General features: G+C 33.8%; 1 protein-coding gene across 7 annotated transcripts in view; it reads left to right on the plus strand.

Annotated features, from left to right (window-relative positions):
• LOC145307377 (uncharacterized) overlaps positions 1 to 20,374 on the plus strand; it is a 449,599-nt gene that overhangs the window by 113,683 nt on the left and 315,542 nt on the right. The window lies entirely within an intron of this gene.

A 20,374-nucleotide genomic window follows, 5' to 3' on the forward strand; every position in this document is an offset into this window, starting at 1 on the left:
ATTTCAATTCTCTACCAAGTAGTTAAAAAAAATATCAAATCTTGAAAGGGTGACTTATTTTTGGACGTAACTCAATGACCGCCTAGCCTAGTAAAAATTTCTTTTTAAAAGCGAAGCTTTTCTATAATTAGGGTCGGTCCATCTGTCACGGTTAGCTCTTTTCGTTAATTTAGGCATGTTAGAACTATCCTATTGATTTCAAACTTTGCATGGTGATTCATGTATTAGTTAGGTACTATTTAGAAAGCATAGCAACTCTATAGTCCTTACCAAAATGTCCGTATGTCCATTTTAAACATGTTGAATTTATACTTTTTTGACATCAAATTTTTGTTTGTTAGAATTATCCGATTCATCTGATTTTAGGAAAACTGATTCCTATTACAAAAGGTACAATGTTTTATGCAGTTTTGAAACAAATTTACTTAAAATTTTGTTTAGACTTGTGTAATAATAATCTGCTTATTCAGTTCTGACACTCCACAAAAGTTAATGTTCGTCTGTCATACCGTTTCAGGGCTTCGATTTTAGGATGTTGTAATCCTTGTTATTTCAATTATCTACATGGATAACCTATGTGTATGTACAAAAACATATATTTCAAGTACCACCACTCGTCAAATGCACTTCGTGCAACTATCCCTTTGCACGACAGTGGATCAACATTTCTGTTCTGTTGGAATCCTGTATATCTATAATACAAAGTAGACTGATGTCTGTTAGTCCGTCCATCTGAAGCTCAAGATCTCGGTAACCGCTGAACCGATCAGGTTCTCCTTAACAGGGTAGCTTCCTGTAAAACTTATTTTTTAAAAAACTAAAATAAAAAAATGGAGTTGGGGGTATAATCCGCCCCGTAAGATATATTTCTTTTAATTTAAAAAAATCTAAATAAATTCAACTCCCCCCCTTCATCAAATGCCCCTAGAGGCGTCTATGGCCGCAGCCGTTAGTATTTCTATAATGGAGAGGTTGTGTGATTATGTGATTGCATTAGTTTAACCCAATTCCATCTATAATACAAAGTAGAACAATGTCTGTCTGTTTGTACCAATGGATCTCGGTAACCGCTGAACCGATTGGATTCTACTCTTCAGGGAATATATCTATTGTTACTGTGGTTGTTTTAGTCTATTTTGTTTTTGAGGGCTGGGACATCCCCAAACCTCCTAAAACAAAAAGATCCCCTCTCATTTTTTTTAGGTAGGTACAAATATTTTTTTTAAGGCAGGTAGCTAATTTTTTGTTTACCTATTGGAGAAAAGCCCCTAGAGGTTAGGGGCTAGTCGCTAGTATATCTATAATAGAGATGCCGATTTCTTGGGTAAATATATTTAAAGGATTTTTAAAAATAATATGGTTTTCTATAATAGTATAGAAAAAGTTAAGGGGAAACGTAGGAATAAGACAATGGCTGATAAATTGATGACACACAAAATGCTCCTTCTGCAGATAAAATTTAGTGGTTAAAACGATTGAACACTTAACTTAGTAAACAGACTAATAAAAATTCATTAAAAGTAAAACTTTGGGGACTAGTTTAATTAACAGCAAAAATCGATCCAATCGGATGATTAAATCACATAAAAAATTTTTGTTAAAAAAGTGAAAAAAACAATATGTTTAAAATGGACGTACGGACATTCTGGTAACGGTTATGGAGTTGGTACACTTTCTAAATCGTACCTAACTACTACAGGAATCACCATGCAAAATTTGGAATAGATAGGACAATTCTAACCTATTTTAATTAACGAAAAAAGCTATCTCTATGTGACGGACGGACGGACGAACCCTAATTATAGAAAAGCTTCGCTTTTAGTAAGATTTGTCTGCAAAATAAATATAATAGATTTAATACACTAGATGGACAATATTACAAAAGAACCAGATAGAGAGGACAATGGGAAGTTACACTAGTCCCCAAAGTTTTATAATAGCGTACTATGGAAGTGCAGAAGAAAAATAGCCTTAAACCATACCCAGACTTATTCATAAAAATGAAACAGCCTAAAGCATTATCCGGATCTGTAAGGAGCCTTACAGAAAAAAAAGAACCATATCAATTCAGCGGTTAGCGAGATCCTTCGCTACACACACAAAAAAAAGGATAAGAATATTAATATAAGGAATTAAAATGAAATGTCGTCCTACCTATGTTTCATATTTAAAGATCAAGGATCTAAAGGGATAAGACAATGGCTAATAAATTGATGTACATCCCCCAATGATGATACATAAAATTATCCTTTCTGAAATGTTGAATTGTTTGGAAACTCAACTTAATCAACCAACCAATCCACAAGTTGTTAAGCCAACGAATAATAAAACGTTATTGTAAAACTTCGGGGACTAGTGTAATAAACAGTCCAATGTTCCCTCTCTCTCTGCCATCTATCTATCTATTATTAGTAACTAAGCTACTCTATAATTCAAAATGTCCGTCCGCCTGTCTGTAAGACACATTTTGTGAGAATTGTAATTTTCTCAGCTCCTATTCATGATAGATGGCTGAAACTTCTTGTCAACATTACCATCATCAACTAATATTATTTTAAAAACAAGGATGACAACATCCATAAAAGCGAAGCACTGAAACGGTAGGACAAACGAACATTAACACTTTTATAGTGTCAGAACTGAAAAATCAGAATATAAAAGAGTCGAAGCAAAATTGTAAGTCAATTTGTTGAAAAACTGCTTGTTACAGGATAATGTTTATGAACATACTTACATTTTTAGTACTTGATTATAGAGTTGCTTTGCTTATAATATTGAACTTTGTTGTCATAGGAATCAGACCAATCGGATAATTAGATCACAAAAAATTAGTCATTAAAAATGTAAAAAATCAACATGTTTAAAATGGACGTATGGACATTCTAGTAATGATTATAGAGTTGCTACGCTTTCTAAATCGTACCTAACTACTATAGGAATCACCATGCAAAATGTGAAATCGATAGGATTAATGAAAAAAGCTATCCATCTCAGACGTACGGACGGACGGACCGACCCTAATTATAGAAAAGCTTCGCTTTTAAAAAATCCATGGTGGTCGAGCAAGTTTTTTTGGCTGCTTTTATATTTTTGACATAAATCCCCATATCTTTGTTGTTCTTTAAAATTATTTTCAATTATTGAAAACTGGCCAAAAATGACTGCGGGATTTTTAAATCAGGGCTGCAGGGGACATTGGGCTGTTTATTACACTAGTTCCCAAAGTTTTATAAAAGCATTTTCTTATTTGTTATCTTAACAACTTTGGGGACTTTTATTGGGTTTTAATTGATTGTTGTGTTTAAATGTTTCAACAACTAATTGTATTCTACAGGAGAGTTATAACATTTTGTGTATCATCATTGGGGATGTACATCAATTTATCAGCCATTGTCTTATCCCTTTAGATCCCTGAGGGGATTTAGTTTCTTAATATTTTCCGACTGTTGCCATCATCTTTATTCTTGCCAGGGATCTTTGAAACCGATAATTATCCGCCGGATTAGAACCGGTTCTCAGTCACACTATCCGCATAATATCCGCGGAAAGCTGTTTATAATACCTATTTCCAGACTGTTGCCATCATATTTACTCTTGCCAGGGATCTAAAGGGATAAGACAATGGCCGATAAACTATTAATATAAGAGAGAGAGAGAGAGAGAGAGAGAGAGAGAGAGAGAGAGAGAGAGAGAGAGAGAGAGAGAGAGAGAGAGAGAGAGAGAGAGAGAGAGAGAGAGAGAGAGAGAGAGAGAGAGAGAGAGAGAGAGAGAGAGAGAGAGAGAGAGAGAGAGAGAGAGAGAGAGAGAGAGAGAGAGAGAGAGAGAGAGAGAGAGAGAGAGAGAGAGAGAGAGAGAGAGAGAGAGAGAGAGAGAGAGAGAGAGAGAGAGAGAGAGAGAGAGAGAGAGAACGAGAGAGAGAAAGAAAGAAAGAAGATATTGAGAGAAAGAGAGAGAAAGAAAGAAAGAAAGAGAGAGAAAGAGAGAGAGCGATTCAGGGATCTAAAGGGATAAGACAATGGCCAATAAATTGATGTACATCCCCAATGATGATGCACAAAATTACCTCTCCTGAAGATTAAAATTAGTGGTTGAAACATTTAAACACATCTAATCAAAAGCCAATAAAAGTCCCCAAAGTTCTGAGGCCAGCGAATAAAAAAACGTCATTATAAAACCTTGGGGACTAGTGAAATGTCCCTGATCATATTTACTTTTGAACAACAAAGCTACTCTTTGATCTATCTATCTATCTATATGTTTATAAAATCTTCAGCTTTCTATCTATCTATTCTAAATATCTATCTATCTATCTATCTATCTATCTATCTATCTATCTATCTATCTATCCATCTATCTATCTATCTATCTATCTATCATCTATCTATCTATCTATCTATCTATCTATCTATCTATCTATCTATCTATCTATCTATCTATCTATCTATCTATCTATCTATCTATCTATCTATCTATCTATCTATCTATCTATCTATCTATCTATCTATCTATCTATCTATCTATCTATCTATCTATCTATCTATCTATCTATCTATCTATCTATCTATCTATCTATCTATCTATCTATCTATCTATCTATCTATCTATCTATCTATCTATCTATCTATCTATCTATCTATCTATCTATCTATCTATCTATCCATCTATCTATCTATCTATCCATATATCTCTCTATCTGTCTATCCATCTATCTATCTGTCTATAGATAGATAGATAGATAGATAGAGAGAGAGAGAGAGAGAGAGAGAGAGAGAGAGAGAGAGATAAAGATAGAGAGAGAAAGAGAGATAGAGAGAAGCAGAGAAAATAAAAGAAAAAAAATGTGATTTTCAAAACATATTTTAAAAAGTATTATAATACGACCCGCCTCCCCCCTTATCCTCTTTTTAAGCAGTTTTATTCATATTGATTATTCAGTTCTGAAACTTTACAAGTGTTAATGCTCGTTGTCAGTGCTTCGCTTTTGTGAATGTTGTCATCCTTGTTTTACTCAAAAAATCAATGACACCACGCCCCTCCCTCCCTCAATGTGTATCAGGTGGGTTTAACAGGTTTTATGAGGATTAGAGCAGGGATCTAAAGGGATAAGACAGTGGTCGATAAATTGATGTACGTACATTTTATAAGTATTTTTGTCCAAAGAGAAATTGCCCCAACAAAAAAATTATCCCTCCACCAAAACAAATTTAATTTTTCTTTTTAAAATTAAAATTAAAAATGTGGCGTAGCTTCAATGTAATATTTGTTTGTGTGCTTTTTTATAAAATAAAAATTGGTTGTTAAGGTGCCTATAAAAGCGTCATGGCATGCTTTACAATTTACTCGACACAAGTTAGGGTCTGTCTCTGATAATTTGAGTACTTTTTTTGTAGCGAAGCTACTCTATAATTCACTATGTCTGAACATACGTCCATACGTCTGTAATGCTATGGGGAAAATGTAATTTTAAGGAGCATTATCAACTATAAACATCCATGGCGGTTTTGGGCTTTTTTATATTTTTTATATTTTAATGGTTTTTTTGTGCTTTACTTGTTATGTATGTGTCATCCTTGTTATGATTATTTTGCACATTGAACGAGTAAAAATTTAACTTTTAACATTGTTCTTAGCTCATACCCACTAGCTCATATGATCTGAGGTCAAATTTTAGAAAGGTAATTTCCGCTGAGAGAGATGGTACAATGGGCTGTTTATTACACTAGTCTCCAAAGTTTTATAATAACGTTTTTCTATTTGTTTGTTTAACAACTTTGGGAAAATTCGTAATTTTGATTGCTTGATTCATTAAATTCAGTGTTCAACGTTTCAACTCTACAGAAGGGTTAATTTTGTGTATCATGAATGGGAATTTTTATCAATTGAATGGGCATTTCGGAAAAACTTTGTCTTCTTTCCATGATCCTAAAAAAATTGTGATGTAATTTCTCTGCCGCTATTAATGATAGACATCTGACTTTTTGTGCCGATCCCTTTAGCGCTTTAAATCTTGGGACAGTTTTAAGCTATTTTTCTGTATTAAATACTATATATTTTCAAATTTCTACATTCAAATTTACACTAGTCCCCAAAGTCTTTATAAACATCATTTTCTTATTTATTGGGACTCTGAATGAAAGTTAATGATTGATTCATTTTGTTAAGTGTCGAAACGTTTTTCAACCACTAATTGCAATCTACAGAAATCAGCTAATTTTGTGTATAATCATCGGGGATAAACGTCAATTCATTAGTCATTGTCTTATTCCTTTAGATCCCTGGAGTGTCCAAACGTTTTAACCACTAATTGCAATCTACAGAAATCAGCTAATTTTGTGTATAATCATCGGGGATAAACGTCAATTCATTAGTCATTGTCTTATTCCTTTAGATCCCTGGAGTGTCCAAACGTTTTAACCACTAATTGTAATCTACAGAAGGGGTAATTTTGTTTATCATCAATTTATTGGCTATTCTCTTATCCCTTTGGATCACTGTGTTTTCAAAGATATTTATTGCATCGTATTATAGACAGCTTTCCGCGGATATTATGCGGACAGTATAGCTGAGAACCGGTTCTAAACCAGTGGATAATAATCAGTTTCGAAGGCCTTCCTTTTCCTGCATTTTTCACCATATGTTGATTTGAGACTAATGTGTGTTAAATTTAGAGACACGCCCCCCTCCTACTACTCAGGGATTAATAAACCGACCAATATCCGCTGGATTAGAACCGGTTCTCTCAGCCATAATATCTGCATAATATCCGCGGAAAGCTGTCTATAATACTATAGCTTAAATATCTATATAAACACAGGGATGTAAAGGGATAAGACAATAGCCGATAAATTAATGTACATCCCCAATGAAGATACACAAAATAACCCCTTTTGTAGATTACAATTGGTGGTTGAAAACGGTTATAGACTATCAACTTTATGAACCATCCAATCAAAATTCAGTAAAAGTCCCCAAAGTTTTTAATCCAACAAAAAAAACTTTGGGGACTATTGTAAAAAACAGCTCATTGTCCCTCTCTCTCTCTCTGGTATTAGGGTTGCCGGCATGGAACTCCTTTATTGGTCATTTAGTTTAACCAGTAGAGAAAAAAATGAAAATCTGATATATGATCCATGCAATAAAACATCCATTGGTCGATGTAGATATAAACACATAAAATTTAGATTATAGACAGCTTTCCGCGGATAAAATGCGGATAGTATGGCTGAGAACCGGTTCTAATCCAGCAGATACACATCGGATTAGAAACCATTAGAAATAAAACACACCTGATTTATTCAATTAATCTTGGTGTGTTAATAAAACCGCCAAAAGAGACAAAAAAAAGAGAAAGAATAAGAGAGAGAGAAAGAAGAAAGAGAAAGAAAGAGAGAGACAGAGAGAAAAAGAGAGAAAAAGAGAGAGAGAGAGATAGATAGAGAAAGATAAAGAGAAAGAGAGAGATAGATTGATAGAGAGAGAAAGAGAGACAGAGAGAGAAAGAGAGATAAAGAGATAGATTGATAGAGAGAGAAAGAGAGACAGAGAGAGAAAGAGAGAGAGATAGAGAAAGAGAGAGAGATAGAGAAAGAGAGAGAGAGACAGAGAGAAAGAGAGAGAAAGAATGAGAAAGAAAGAGAGAGGAAAAGAGAGAGAGAGAGAGAAAGAATTTTTATTCAGGTCTCTAAAGGGATAAGACATTGGAGGATTAATTAATGTCCATCCCTAATGATGATTTATAAAAATTTCAATTATTGATTGAAAAGTTAGAACACAATGTATTAAATTAAAGAAAAGTAGTCATAGTTTTTTTTAAGGCAACCAATTAAGAATCGTGTTTATCAATTAAAGAAAATAATCAGTTGTAAATTATTATGGTTCAATATATGATTTTGATTTTTGATAAATATTTAGTTACCAGTGAATAATAAACGGCCTCCGTCGCTTCCCTATTATTTGTAGGATCGTGTGGACGTCTGAATCCGCTAAATACTGTATAATATTATTGTCTGTCAGGGATCTAAAGGGATAAGACAATAGCCGATTAAATTATGTACATCCCCAATGATGATACAAAAATTACCTCGTCTGTAGAATAAATTTAGTGGTTGAAACGTTTGGACACTTAACTAAATAAATAAACCAATCCAAAATTCATGAAAAGTCCCCAAAGTTGTTAACCCAACGAATAAGAAAACGTTATTATAAAACTTTGGGGACTAGTGTAATAAACAGCTCATTGTCCTCTCTCTTTCCTCTGGTTCAGTAAGATCCTTCGGTACAGACAGACAGACAGATAGACAGACAGGCAGGCATACAGATAGAAAAACAGACAAACAGACAGACATACAGACAAACATACACACAAACAGACAGACAAACAGACAAAAATCCTGTTACTTTATTATAAGGATACATGAAAATCTGGTGCAACATCCAAGTAATTATTATATCCTCCCCGAGAGAGAGAGAGAGAGAGAGGGAGAGAGGGAGAGGACAATGGGCTGTTTATTACACTAGTCCCCAAAGTTTTATGATAATGTTTTCTTATTCGTTGGCTTAACAACTTTGGGGACTTCAATGAATTTTGATTGATTGGATCATTAAGTTTAAACGAGTCAACCACTAACTTTAATCCACAGAAGGAATAATTATCATCATTGGGGATGTACATTAATTTATCGGCCATTGTCTTATCCCTTTTAGATCCTTAATTCCCCCCCGCCGCTAAATACCGTGTATAATATTATTTGACATCGGAGGGGTGTGAATATGAATCTGCAAAATATCAGCAAAATTATATCTATCTACTTCTCTGTCTATCTATCTATCTATCTTTCTATCTATCCATATTTCTTTCTATCTATCTATGTTTCTATCTATATATCTATCTATATTTCTTTCTATCTACCTATATTTCTTTCTATCTATCTATCTATGTATCTATCTATCTATATTTCTTTCTATCTATCTATGTATCTATCTATCTATCCATCTATCTATCTATCTATATATCTATCTATATTTCTTTCTATCTATCTATATTTCTTTCTATCTATCTATCTATGTATCTATCTATCTATATTTCTTTCTATCTATCTATGTATCTATCTATCTATACATCTATCTATCTATCTATGTATCTATCTATCTATATTTCTTTGTATCTATATATCTATATTTCTTTCTATCTATCTATGTATAGTCCACATCTATCTATGTATCTATGTGTCTATCTGTCTATCTATCTATCTAACTGATCCTGCAAAATTATGTAATTATATCCATCCGTCCGTCTAAAGCTTAACATCTCAGTAACCACTGAACCGTTTGGATTCTACTCTTCATAGAATATACCAACTGGTGGTTTGAGCTATGTAATATTTTGCAAAAAAAAACACAAAAGTTCATAAACAAAACAAAAACTGTTACATAGATAGATAGATAGACCGATCGACAGACAGATAGATAGACAGATAGATAGACAGATAGATAGACAGATAAATAGACAGATAGATAGACAGATAGATAGACAGATAGACAGACCAATAGAAGACAGATAGATAGACAGATAGATAGACAGATAGATAGACAGATAGATATAAAGATAGATAGACAGATAGATAGACAGATAGATATACAGATAGATAGACAGATAGATATACAGATAGATAGACAGATATATAGACAGATAGATAGACAGATAGATAGACAGATAGATAGACAGATAGATAGACAGATAGATAGACAGATAGATATAAAGATAGATAGACAGATAGATAGACAGATAGATATAAAGATAGATAGACAGATAGATAGACAGATAGATAGACAGATAGATAGACAGATATATAGACAGATAGATAGACAGATAGATAGACAGATAGATAGACAGATAGATAGACGGATAGATATAAAGATAGATAGACAGATAGATAGACAGATAGATAGACAGATAGATAGACAGATAGATAGACAGATAGATAGACAGATAAATAGACATATAGATAGACAGATAGATAAACAGATAGATAGACAGACAGATAGATAGACAGATAGATAGATGGAAAGACAGATAGATAATTCCGCAACTTTCTAACAATCTATTTATATATTTTTCTGTCTATCTATCTATAGTTGGGGTACTAGATCGTAGAACTAATAGAACTAAATCCTACATTTTTAAAAGTTTTAATGATTTTCTTTACTCCTATTCTAGATAGACGGCTGATATTTTTAGGTATTAAATAAGTTAACAGAGGTAGATCTTTAAATCATTTCAATGGTGCGCCAAATCGGGGTACGCCGAATTTCAGCCAATCACAGCGCGGAATTTCGTAAAATGCTGTGCTCTCAATGGTGGAAAGTTGGCTCACCTCGATTTGGCGCACCATTGAAATGATTTAAAGATCCAGCTCAGTATACATATCCCCACAAAGTTTCATTAACCCATTAGTGCCGAGCGCCACTTTTATGGGCCGATCGAGCTGTAAGTTTCAGGGAAGCTTTATAATGGTCAAAACGGAATTCGTATTTTTTTGTTTTGCTCTAGTGGCGTGCACAGGAAAGTTGCAAAAAAACCCGGTTCGGCTTGGCCATAAATACCAACCAGGCATTAACACCCGTTTTTGGTGCTTTCCCCCAGTTTTAAAACCCGGTTGACCTGTATAAACCCGGTTATTTTGACCAAAAATCGAAAAATGTAATTTTTGAACGCCAAAAGTGAGATGAACACTTTTTAGAACTTTGATACGATGCGTAATTGAAAACTACACAACCTCATGTAATCTAAAGAGCTACAAGTATAATACGAAGCGATTTATTTCAAATTTCGTGTTTAGCCGGCGATTTCGGGTAAAAAAACCCTGTTTTGTTGTTGTTGTCAAAAAAAATCTATTAGTGAAACCGGGTAATAAAAATTTCAGACTCAAAATGGAAATGCCGAACCGGGCCTATATAGGGCGTAAAAAAACGATAAAAAAATCATATAAAAAATAATAATTTAAATAAAACGAATTCACAAATAGATGTACTTGTCAATAAACATTAGATTTCACGAAAAAAATCAGCAACTTTACTATAAAAACAAAAAAGTTAGATGGGGTATTTTGAATTGTCATGATTTTCAAACTTTGTTGATCTATACCAGCAAACGGAAGTAAGCTAAACTGCCTGCTCCAGGGGGAAATGAAAGCCAGGGTAGTAGAGGGGGGATTCATACTGAGAATGATGCAATTATGAAGCCGGAAACCGGTTTTTTTTCCATTTTCTGGCACCGGGTTTTAAAACCCGGTTCGGCACTAATGGGTTAAGATTTGCTTATCAGTTGAGGTGCCAGTTCTATATATCTTACAAGGTTTTGTGATTTAGTTTAATGTTTTTTTTATGAAACTGCACTATAGTTAATTTTTTCCGGATATCCATCCAAAATTTTTGAGCTTTGCTACTTATAAATGTCGTCTATCTATCTATCTATCTATATATATTTCTATCTATCTATTTATCTATCTATCTATCTATCTATCTTTGGGTACCAGTGCAATTTACAGTTGGACGGTACCCAAAGTTTTGTTGACAATTACGGCAGGGAATAAACATCCTATTTGATAGTTCATTGGTTAGGAATTTGGGGTTGATCGATTTATTATTACTTGGATGTTGCACCAGATTTTCATTTATCCTTATAGTAAAGTAACAGGATGTCTATTTGTTTGTGTGTTTGTACCGAAGGATCTCACTAACCCCTGATTCGATATGGTTCTCCTTTATAATGTCGCTTCTCAGAGGTCCCGGGAAGATTTATAACTATTTTGGGGAGGGTACCACCACCTCCTAAAGGGAAATTGCCCCTAGAAAAAAGTTGACAGCCCCCAAAATTTTCATACATGAGTTTTGAGATTCAACTCCCCCCTCCTCAAGTGCCCCTAGAGGCCGCTAGTATAGATTATAAAAATTAGACAGCAATCAAAATATAATTAAGAATATTTATCTATTTCTGGAATTTAAAAAATTTTATTTCCCCCCCTCAATGTATTTATTATTAATTTACAGGGATCTAAAGGGATAAGACAATGGCCGATAAATTGATGTACATCCCCAAAACTATCCTTTCTGTAGATTATCATTAGTGGTTGAAACGTTTGGACACTCAACTTAATGAACCAACCAATAATATTTTTTTAAGAGTCCCCAAAGTTGTTCAGCCAACAATTAAGAAAACTTTGGGGACTAATAAAAATTTTTCATTTCCCCCCCTCAATATATATTTATTAATTCACAGGGATCTAAAGGGATAAGACAATGGTCGATAATTTGATGGACATCCCCCAAAATGATAATACACAAAAAAGTCCCCAAAGTCTTATAATTTTGTTTTCTTATTCGTTATCTTCACCAATTTGGGGAATTTTATCCAATTTTTTTGGTTTATTAAGTTGAGTGTCCAAATGTTTCAACCACTAATTGTAATCTACAGAAGGGGGAATTTTGTGTATTATTCTATGGATAAAGTTATTCAAGAAATATAGTTAGTTAAAAAATATTTTTCTGTGTTTCATTGATAAATTGTTTTACTGTTTGTAGATTTTTCCCCTGAATTTTTTTATTTCATATTTTTAAAAGCGAAGCTTTTCTATAATTGGAGTAGGTCCGTACGTCCATATGTAATGGATAGCTTTTTTCGTTAATTTAGGCAAATTGGAATTGTCCTATCGATTTCAAACTTTGCATGATGATTCCTGTAGTAGTTAGGTACGATTTAAAGAGCGTAGCAACTCTATAATCATTACCAGAATGTCCGTACGTCCATTTTAAACATGTTGTTTATTAACTTTTTTAACAACAAATTTTTATGTGATATAATCATCCGATTGATCTGATTTTTGGAGTAATGATTCCTATTACAATAAGGTACAATATCACAAGCAAAGTATCTTCATAATTAGGACCTTTGTCCCTTTAGGAGGTTTGTCGGTGTACCTAGTGGCTTTTGTCTTATCCCTTTAGATCCATGCTTTAAAAACTTTGGGGACTCGTTTGTAACACTTATTGTAATCTACAGAAGGGGTAATATTGTGTATCATCATTGGGGATGTACATCAATTTATCGGCTATTTTCTTATCCCTTTAGATCTCTGGTATTTTATAGTTATTTATTGCATTGTTTTATAGACAGCTTTCCGCGGATATTATGCGGTTAGTATGGCTGAGAACCGGTTCTAATCCAGCGGATACTAATCGGATTAAAAATCTACGGATCCTTACTTATTCCCCCAGATAATAATTAAATACCCTTTTACTGTATTTATGACGGTTGATTTATTTTTAAATGAGAAAAGAATGGGGGGGGGGTTGCTATTGCACAAAAATACACCTTTTATAGATTAATATTAGTGGTTGAAACGTTTGAACACTCAACTTAATAAACCAACCAATCAAAAAGTCCGCAAAGTTGTTAAGCCAACGAATAAAACTTTGAGGACTAGTGTAATAAAGCCCCAGGGATCTAAAGGGATAAGACAATGACCGCTAATTAAATGTACATCCCCAATGAAGATACACAAAACTATTCCTTTTATAGTTTACAGGTAGTGGTTTGGACACACAACTTAATAAACCAACCAATCAAAATTCAATAAAAAGTACCCAAAGTTTTTGTGCCATAAAATACAAAAAAAAAGAGGGACATTGGATTATAAATTATACGGGTCCCAAAGTTTTATAACAACGTTACATTATTAAACGGCCTAAAATTAGCCGGATATCCGGCCATTTTCAATATCGGATATTGAAACTATCCTAATACCGGATATCCGGCTGATTTCTAATGCCGGATATCCGGTATCAGGCCAAATATACAGAAATTTGTCGGATATCCTGTATCTGGCCCAACCCTAGTATCAACCAATCTGGTATCTGATATCCGGCCAAAAAAGTATCCGACCCTAGTTGATACAAAATAACAGTGTTTAAACTTTTCTTCTAACAAAGGGGTAATTTTGTCTATGATAATTATCCTTGCAGTTTTCCATACCTTTTCTCTTGTTTGTTAGCTTAATAACTTTGTGGTGTCTTTCAAGAAACTCAAATACTAGCAGATTGGGGATACAATAATGTATCGTTCATTGTCTTATCCCTTAAGATCCATGCTATAAATTTAAAAAGAGAGGCTAGACAGAAATACAGACATATTGACAAACAGATATTAGGACAGACAGACAGAAAGACAGACAGACTGATGAACAGAAGAAAACATTTATTCAGATGGATAGACAGACAGTCAGACAAATGGACTTACAGACAGACAAAAAGACAGACATTTATATGGGCGGACAGACAGACGAACAGACAGGCGGACAGACAGACGGACAGACAGACGGACAGACAGACGGACAGACAGGCAGACAGACAGACAGACGGACAGACAGAAAGACAGACATTTATATGGGCGGACAAGCAGACGGACATACAAACAAAAAGACAGACGGACGGACAGACAGACAGACAGACAAACAGAAAGACGGACAGACAGAGAGACAGTCATGTGGATTTTTTTTCTTTCCCATTTACCTATCTCTTTATGCCTATGTGGGGGGGGGGGTGGGTAGGGGATCAACAGATCAAACACTAAGGCACGCGTTTAAGATGTTAGCAAACAATAAAAGCCCCCCTGGGATCTAAAGGGATAAGACAATGGCCGATAAATTGATATATATTTCCCCAATGATGATACAAAAATCTACCCCTTCTGCAGATTACAGTTAGTGGTTGAATTGTTAGGACACTTAAATTACATAGATAGACCTAGAGTATACAACTTAATTTAATATATACGTCAGTCTGTTTTTCGGATACAAGATAATTTAAGGGATCTAAAGGGATAAGACAATGGCCGATAAATTGATGTACATCCCCCAAAATGATGATACACAAATCTTTCCCTTCAGCATATTGCAGTTAGTGGTTGAAACTTTTGGACACTTAACTAAATGAAGTTAAAATTTAATAAAGTCTCCAAAGTTGTTAAGCCAATGAATAAGAAAACGTTATTATAAAACTTTGGGGACTAGTGTAATAAACAGCTCAATGTCCCCTCCCTCAAAGGGAGAAAAAGAGAGAGAGAGAGAGAGAGAGAGAGAAAGATAAAGTTTCTATAAATAGAGATAGATAGATAGATGGATCTCAGTGTAAATATATACAAAGAGATTAAGGTATAAAGGTATAAATATCAGGAAGGAAGGGTGGGGATATTTGGAATGTAAATTACACTGGTACCCAAAGTTTTATAACCTTGGGTATTTTCTAGTGTACTAAAGCAAATACTAAAAACCCCTTGGGGGGAGGGAGGGGGAATTGGACTGTAAATTACAAAGTTTTGCAATACTTTCATTGAAAATAATTTCCAACTGTAAATTACACTGGTACCAAAATTTTATTCGTTGGTCTTAAAACTTTGGGTCCCCCTCTCTCTCTCTCTCTCTCTCTCTCTCTCTCTCTCTCTCTCTCTCTTTCTCGCTCTCTCTCTCTGGGTTGGAGGAGGGAGGGGATATTGGACTGTAAATTACATTGGTACCCAAAGTTTTCCAACACTGTTATTTTAAATACTTTGGGTCCCCCCCCTCCCTCCCTACCTCCCCCCAATTGTCCAAGAGGGATTTTAAGTATTTACTTAGGACACGAGAATAAAAATATTTTCTTATTTGTTTTACAATAGATAGATACATACATAGATAGATAGTTTAACATGGATAGATAGATAGATAGATATATGTATAGAATAGATAGATAGTTTAACATGTATAGATAGATAGATAGTTTAACATGGATAGATAGATACATAGACGCCCCTAACATCTAGTGGCTCTGTATTCGAAAGGGGAGAGAAAAAAAGCTTTAGACCATCTCACGATCTCAAATGAAATAGCCTAAAACCATCACAGAGCCTCTGTGAAGCTTACCTGAAATAGAGAACCCAATCGGTTCAGTAGTTATTGAGATCTTAATCTTTAAAGATAATTATAGAGAGAAAAAATGAGAGGGAGAGAGAGAGAGAAGAAAGAGAGAGACGGAGAATGAAAATATTTTCTATTTATCTAAAATTGATAGATAGATAGATATATCCTTATAATAAAGAAAAGGATGTTTATCTACTTGTCTGTTTATTCCAAAGGATCTTATTCTCGCTAACCGCTGAACCGATAGGGTTCTTCAATACAGGGTAGCTTTAGAGGTCCTGGGAAGGATAAAAGATAGACATTTTGAATTATTGAGTAGCTTCGCTACTGAAAACCCTAGAGCGTTTGTCTCTTAACTTATGAAGTCATATGCATTAATTATATAATTAGTTTGAATGTTGCATCATAACTTTATCCAAGGATCTAAAGGGATAAGACAATGGCCGATAATTTGATGTATAGATTAAATTATAGGGCTCAAAATTTCCTCTTCTGTAGGTTGAAACGTTTTAACATTCAACTTAATTAATCTATCTATCTATCTATCTCCTACCGCCCCCCTGCTAGTGTAAAAATAATATAAAAGTATATATAATAAAATCTTTATTAAACTTTTGGTTGACTGATTTTAAATAAAACTATTATAACACTTCTGTTAACAATTATAATATGATATTATATTGTTATAGCGCTTTATAACAATTAGTTTTAAAACAATGATGACATAAAAGCGAAGCTCTGAAACGGACATTAACACTTGCAGAGAGTTAGGACTGAAAAAACTGAATATTAATGCATATGTCTATACAAAATTTTAAGTAAATTTGTTGCAATACTAATCAAATACAGTTTACTGTTTAAGTATATGCTGACGTTTTTAGAACTTGATTATAGATATGCTTCTCTTATAACACTATACCTTGTTGTAATAGGAATCAGTATACCAAAAATCAGAAGAATCGGATAATTTTAATATACAAAAATTTGTTGTCAAATAAGTAAATAATCAGCATGTTTTAAATGGACGTACGGACTTTCTGGTAACGGTTATAGAGTTGCTGCGCATTCTAAGTCGTACCAATTTTTTATAGGAATCATCATGCAAAGTTTGAAACCGATAGGACAATTCTAACCTGTTTAAATTAACGGAAAAAGCTAACTGTAACGAACGGACGGACGTACAGACCGACCCTAATTATAGAAAAGCTGCGCTTTTAAAATGGATATATATTATTACTTGGATGTTGCATCAGATTTTCATGTACTCTAATTAAGTGATGCTTATATACAGCTGGCTAATATAATGATAGCACACATCCCCTCCCCTCCCACTGGATGAACGAACTGACCAATAAATGAGTTCCATATTAGCATCAGCCTAAATTGACTACAGATTGTCTTCTGTTAATATATTCACGTATATCCTATATCCATTAGGAAAACGATATTAATTTCCATTTTTAGCGACCATACAAAATGTTTAATTAAATTCGCCAATAGCTTAATTTCTATATTATGAAAAGTTGTAGACAATTATATTTTTCTTAGATTAAATATTTCTTTCGTTCTTTTATTCTATCTATATAACTGTCTAATCTATCTATCTAACTAACTTGATCTTACTCTCTCTCTCTCTCTATCTCTCTCTTTTTATCTATCTATTGAATATCTAACTATCTATCTATTGAATATCTAACTATCTATCTATTTAATTGTTTATCTCTGTCTGTCTGTCTCTCTCTCTCTTTTTATTTATCTATCTCTCATTTCTTTCTATCTATCTAACTATCTCTCTCTCTCTCTCTCACTCTGTCTGTCTCTCTCTCCGTCTCTCACTATCCTTGTCTTTATATATCTAACTATTTATATATCTATTTTCTCATTCTAACTATCGATCTTACTAACTTTCTATCTAATTATCTATTTGACTATCTATCTAATTATCTATCTATTTCACGCTCTGTCTCTCTCTTTCTCTTTTTCTCTCTCTTTTTCTATCTATCTATCTAACTATATTTTTCTCTCTCTCTCTTTCTATTTATCTAAATATTGTTATCTCTTTCTCTCTCTCTTTTTCTCTCTCCTTCTATCTCTCTATGTTATAAACAAAAAGTTTTTTCCCAGATTAAATATTCCTCGAGGCGTGGTGGGAAAATCTCCCCCAGCCCCCCTGGGGGCTATTTGTATACAGGGATCTAAAGGGATAAGACAATGGCCGATAAATTGATATATATTCTTAATCATTATTATGTAAAACTTTGGGGACTAGTGTTGGGTCAACGTTATTATATGCAAATTTTGGGGACTAGTGCAATAAACAGCCCAATATTCCCTAGCTACCTGAATACAAATGGTCCCCAGGGTTTCTAAAGGGAGAAGACAATGGCCGATAAATTGAAGTACATCCCTAATGATGATACACAAAATTGCCCCTCTTCAAATAAAACTTAAAGTAACTTATTGAAGCAACCAATTAAATTTCACAAAAGTCCCCAAAGTTGTTGTGCCAATGAATAAGAAAAACATTGGGGACTAGTGCAATACACAGCCTATTGTCCCCTCTCTTTCTGATTGTATCCAGGGATGGAGGGGACATTGGGCTGTTTATTACACTAGTCCCCAAAGTTTTACATAATAATGTTTTCTTATTTTGGCCAAACAACTTTGACAAATTTTGATTGGTTGGTAAATTAAGTTGAGTGTTTAAACGTTTTGACCACTAACTGTAATTTGTAATCTTCAGAAGGGATCATTTTGTGTATCATCATTTGGGATGTACATCAATTTATAGGCCATTGTCTTATCCCTTTAGATCCCTGGGGGCTATTTGTTTCAAATATTTTTTGTTTGTTCAGTGAAGGGCTTCGAAACCGATCAAATAACCACTGGATTAGAACCGGTTCTCGGTCATACTATCCGCATAATATCCGCGTATAGATGTCTATAATACGGTGTGATTAAATAATTTATTTGTTCAGTGAGAGCTTCAAAACCGATTAATATCCGCTGGATTATAACCGGTTCTCAGCCATACTATCTGCATAATATCCGCGGATAGCTGTCTATAATACGATGTGATAAAATATTTTGTTTGTTCAGTGGGAGGAGGGGGAGGGGAGAGATTTAAAAGGATAAGACAATGGTAAAAAATTGAGGTACATACCAACCCAATGATGCTACACAAAATTACCCCTTCTGTAGAGTACGGATTACGTCGCAAATATATCTGACAGACAGGGATCTAAAGGGACAATGGTAAATAAATTGATGTAAATCCCCCAATGACGTTACACAAAATTACCTCTTCTGTAGATTACAATTATTGGTTAAAACAATTTGGACACTCAACTTAATGAACCAACCAATCAATCAAATAAACTTATCTAAATTTATGTACGTAACCCAATGATGTTACATAAAATTACCCTCAATATAAATCTATGTACATACCCAATAATGATACACAAAATTACCCCTTATCTAAATTAATGTACCCCATTGATGATAGACAAAACTAAAACGCCTGTAGATTAAATAAAACTTTGGATACTCCTAGTTTATACATACCAATCAAGATTAGATAAAAAGTACCCAAAGTTTTTAAGCCAACGAATAATATGATAATTATTTCCCATGACACCTCCCTTCCAAATATACAATATACATATGCCCCAAGAGGCCTATTTCGAAGGTCCAAAAAATAGTCTAAATCCATATGAAAATAAAATTGCCAGAAACTATCTCAGGATCTGTAAGAAGCTTTACTTTAAAGGAGAACCATAATGGCTCAGCGATTAGAGAGAGAAATAATGAAAGAGAGAGATAGAGATAGAGATAGAGAGAGAGAGAGACAGAAAACAATAAAATGAACATAAATTTTAGCGATTCCCATGAAGATTACATTTTAAATAAAAATCTTTCAACAAAAATATAAAAAAATCTTCGATTTTATGTCTAAAAATATCTGAATTTAATTTTAAGTTCTTTTTCCAATGTCGCAAAAAAATTGTGGATCTTTCAGAAGTCAATTTTGGTAAATGATTTAATAAATTCATTTAAAGCAAACGATGAAACCAGGAAGGGTGGGGACATTAGGCTGTTTATGACACTAGTCCCCAAAGTTTTATGTAATAACGTTTTCTTATTAGTTCGTTTAACAACGTTGGGGACTTTTATTAAATTTTGATTGGTTAGTTCATCTTTTCCCCAGAGTTTAACCTGCTTTTTAACAGAGCTGGATCTTTAAATCATTTTAGTGGTGAGCCAGATCGGAGTGAGCCGAATTTCAGCCAATCACAGCGCTGAGCTCTCATTGGTGGAAAGTTGCCTCACCCCGATCTGGCTCACCACTAAAATGATTTAAAGATTCAGCTCAGTAAAATTAAACACTATTGTAAAGTCAAACATACATTAATTACCAATTT

This window comes from Acartia tonsa, chromosome 15, assembly GCF_053477335.1.
Source record: "Acartia tonsa isolate MP-2025a chromosome 15, ASM5347733v1, whole genome shotgun sequence".
In the NCBI taxonomy this organism is placed as follows: Eukaryota; Metazoa; Arthropoda; class Copepoda; order Calanoida; family Acartiidae; genus Acartia; species Acartia tonsa.